Source organism: Notothenia coriiceps, unplaced genomic scaffold (genome assembly GCF_000735185.1).
Source record: "Notothenia coriiceps isolate Sejong01 unplaced genomic scaffold, NC01 NC01_scaffold00018958, whole genome shotgun sequence".
NCBI lineage: Eukaryota > Metazoa > Chordata > Actinopteri > Perciformes > Nototheniidae > Notothenia > Notothenia coriiceps.
The window spans coordinates 1-4209 of NW_011351659.1; the positions used below are offsets into that span (position 1 = coordinate 1).

The following is a 4209-nucleotide window of genomic DNA, read 5'->3' on the forward strand; positions in this document are numbered from 1 at the left end:
GTGACTTAAAAAGTATATGTTTATTATATAGTATATATAACCTTAGCATCATTGCTAACTTTTTTATGTTCTTCTAACAAACATTGTATAGAATCACGTTTATTGCTAAGTTGTTTTCTACATACAGGGAACTTGTCTTGGTGTTTAATATTTCATACATACACACAGAAAGAGAGTGTTGCTGAGTTAATGTCAACATACCGGTGATAATGACGTTCACATAGACGCTTTTCTTCCATCCAGCCTCACACCAGTAATCTCCACTGTCCTCTTTATAAGCAGATTTAATGTTGCAATTCAACTCATGAAACGAGCCCCATTTTGAACCATCACAAGTTTCCTTTCCTGTTTTGCTCCACCGTGAAATGTTCACATCAGTCAAACCATCGAAGCCCACACATCTTAAAGAGAAAGGCTCGTATTCAAAGACCTGAAGTCTGGATGGTTCGATCCAAACATCTGCATCTGAAACTGAAAAATAAATGTGTTGTTGAGATTAATATATAGCACTTTAAATAAAGTTATGACCTTTATTTTTTTTCCTCATTATTTTTTGGTAAACAAGCTTCTTACCAACGTTCTGTTCACAGAGCTGCAGAAACACCGTCATCCCTGCAGAGACAACAGAGACAAACATCAGACAGAGTTCTTATATTAGATTTTATTACCTTGACTTTATTATTTAAATGAGTCTTTGATAGATAATACTTGAAAAACAACTCACCATTAAAACATAGAATACACAATAGAGAACAGCACAAATGGCCATTTAGCAGCTATAAGTAATAGCATCTATATTTGCTCTTCTTTATTATACATATATTTAAATATTTAATAATAAGCATAAAATAAAAACAAGTTATTTTATAAGAGATCTCACCTAGAAGATCCTCTACATAAAAAAAATGTCTTGTCATGAATGAAAACATTTGAAACATATTGTCTTTATTCATATGGAGGAAGATTTCTCTCTATATGATGTGTTTGGACAGATCAATAACCCGTGTGTAAATGTTTAAAGACCTCCAAAAATTATATAAAGGACTTGTAAAATCACAAACTATTCATGAAAGATGTGTAAAAATATGATAAAATCAAGCAATATTGACAGAAATCTAGCTCCATATGTTCCTTTAGCTAATATGATCTAGTAACATCGTTATGTGAAAATCAGCAGATGAAGACTCAGTACTCACACAGTGTGATGCAGAGCGCTGTGACCTCCATGGCGTCTGGCTGCTGACTGAGTGAACCTCACACTGAAATATAAAAAGAAGAAGAGGGGTGGTCTCTTCCTGTGTGGCTCACTAATGAAACGCCTTGTAGCTCAGACGCGTGTCATGGAAGGAAATACGTGTCAGTGGTGGGGTTAATATTAGAGGCTGAGGCCAAAAACTCATATGTGAGAAAGACAACTTTACGTCTTGATGTGTAGAACAGACAAACAAAAACGATTATGAGAGAGAGAGAGAGAGAGAGAGAGAGAGAGAGAGAGAGAGAGAGAGAGAGAGGGAGAGAGAGAAAGAGAGAGAGGCCTGCAGTCAGGACTTCTGCAGAGATTCTTAAATATCCTGCTGTGTCCTCATCGCTCAATCTGAGATTTGATGCACTCAAGTGTTCTTTCTTTTATGAAACCCTGAGTTGTTTTTGTTTTTCAACTTCAGACCCATTTCTCCTGCTGGTTTTCTGCATCACAGGCTGCAGGGCCATGCATACTGCTGTACATTGAAAAACATTGAGGTCAGAGTTTATTATCTGATGGAGATTTATTCAGATATACAAACATCCTGCCATCTTTTGCTTGATTTCTCAATCACACACAATACAATAAAGTCTGACAGATGTTCTAAAAAGGAGAAGTCCCGCCCCCTGCCCTAAAAGATCAAGGTCATCCTCCTTAATAGAGAAGTGCCTTTCAATTGTTACCACAATAAAAATAAGCTGATATTCGCCTGGAACTTATTTCATTGCAGTGTATGATTTATAACCTGATAAGTGAGTCCAAAGTTCAGATAGGATGGACCGAGACGCTCAAACACTCAGATAACAATAGGGTGGATACATTTGAACTGTAATTGAATATATTACAAAGCTCTGGAAGAAATGTCTCTTGCTGTTACAGAGACTCTGAAAAAACTAAACAAAATATTGACGACTAAGAAACTCAGTGGAGCAAATTAATTAGGTGTTATTTAAATTTCCTGATACACTGCTGGAGCCTGTTAATGATTTAGTGACTTTGACCTCGCAACACTCAACAGGTAAGTGGTCTTTGTCTAACATTGGATCTAAAATAGATTTAAACTTTGGAGAAAAAGGTGTGTCTGCATTTTGAGTTGTGCTCTCAGCCACAACTTCAGATTAGAACATATAACAAAACATGTTTAATATGTTTGTGTCGAAGTGAAAGCTGCATCCAGATTCAAACTGTGTTACTGATTTATGATTTCTACAGTTCTGAAATGTTTCATGAATTGTTAACCTTTAGCCGTACTTACAGATCAACTGTTGGTCATAGCAAAAACCGGTTATTGTCGACAGAGTCTGAAAATGTACCGGAGATATTGGACTAACCCTACTGTTACTAAGATATTCAACAAATGAAGGAAATATATTTCAATGCACTTTGGTTTGCTTTAAAGTCTTAAGCTACTTTAGTGAAATTGTAATGTGATTTTTTTGCTGAACGTTGCTAAAACAGATACATAATGACTTGACTCTGTTAATATTGGTGTATTGATTTATTTCCACAGAGGTATAAATGACAGAAAAGCGAAGCTTTGAGTAGGCTGTGTTTGAAACAGAGTTCATAATTTGAGGAAACATTGCATGTGTCTAATTATAAGCAGAGCACAGAAGATGGCAGCAAAGTTTTATTTTTCATTTATTGGAGCTTCCAGCACTAATGGCCAAATTGAAATGACTATCAGCATTTTTCCAAGATTTAACTATTTACAATATGTTTTCACCTGGAAGTTCACACTGTTCTCTTTTCTCTGTTCATTTCCAGCGCTCCATGATGCTTTTCCACGCAGACGGAAAGCCCCTTAAAACTCATCTCAGAACTCTCAGTGTTTTGGTTTTCCTTCTTCTCCTAACACACCACTGTAGAGGTAATTCACACAAATACAAGCCTCAAAAGACAATTTGAAAGAGGATGGAGGAATTTATGTTTGGCATTATTGGGCAAATATTCACTTCAGTCAGACAACTCACGTTTGAAATGTTTATTAGCAGGATCTTATAGTTTGATTTGGCATCTAGGCTCCGGCCTCATCACTGCAAATCTACTAATCTACTCGCAAATATCTTTTATATATTATTGTGAACGTTCCAGCTCACGATAGGGATACAAAATGACAGATGGAAAAATGTTGGTGGGAAAACAAGCAGGGTTCATTTCCAACTCAGCACAAAAAGGGGTACACATGAGCACCGGTCCGCTCCTATATTTCTGGAGGTGGCCGGGAGAGTGACGGTCCTCCTCTCAGGACCCAGTCTACTGCAAGAGACCAGTATCAGGTTACCAGCACGCTTTTTACTGAGAGCATATTGACCTGATTCAGATCAGCTGTCTCCGGCTGAGCCACTCCCATCGCTCCAGCAGCTGGCGCCCTAACCACACCTCGCTGCCACAATTATATCTCTACTGAGACTGCTCTGTATAGGCCTGCGACCAGCCACAACTTGTGAAATCCTCATTGATTAGTCTACAGTCCAACGCCAAGACTTTCTAAATCCTGAATACAGAGCCTAGAGGTTCAAAAGTCTGTAAGGCTTCTTGAATTCCAATATATGGATTTATTTTCCCAAAGGCGCCAAACGTATGTCTATGATAAGTCAATAGTGTGGGGAGACCACTCGAGCTACCATCATGTATGCCCGTGTGATTTCTATCTATCACGCATGTTAATAAAAACACCTAATTATGTTTTGATTCAAGTACAAATACATACACAATGATTGATCTTTGTTTATTTCTAACCTTCTTAATTGGAAGAGAACGTTTTTACTTCCTTTATCTTCGCAGGTCAGTCTCAGCTGATTGGCTCACCTCAGCCAATCGTAGCAAACCTTGGCGGTGACATCATTTTGCCGTGTTATTTGGTGCCAGTGCTAAATGTTGCCGATTTGACGTTGGAGTGGACGAGGCCCGACATGGACCCCAGATTCGTCCATGTGATGCGGCTTGGTCACGAGATGGTGGAT

At 38.1% G+C, this 4209-nt stretch overlaps 1 long non-coding RNA gene across 1 annotated transcript; it reads left to right on the forward strand.

The window, feature by feature from the left end:
* Positions 1-3004: 3004 nt before the first annotated feature.
* On the forward strand, positions 3005-4209 carry LOC104951335 (uncharacterized). Its single transcript, XR_799014.1, has 2 exons — positions 3005-3113; positions 4031-4209. It is a non-coding gene; the product is annotated as an uncharacterized lncRNA (long non-coding RNA).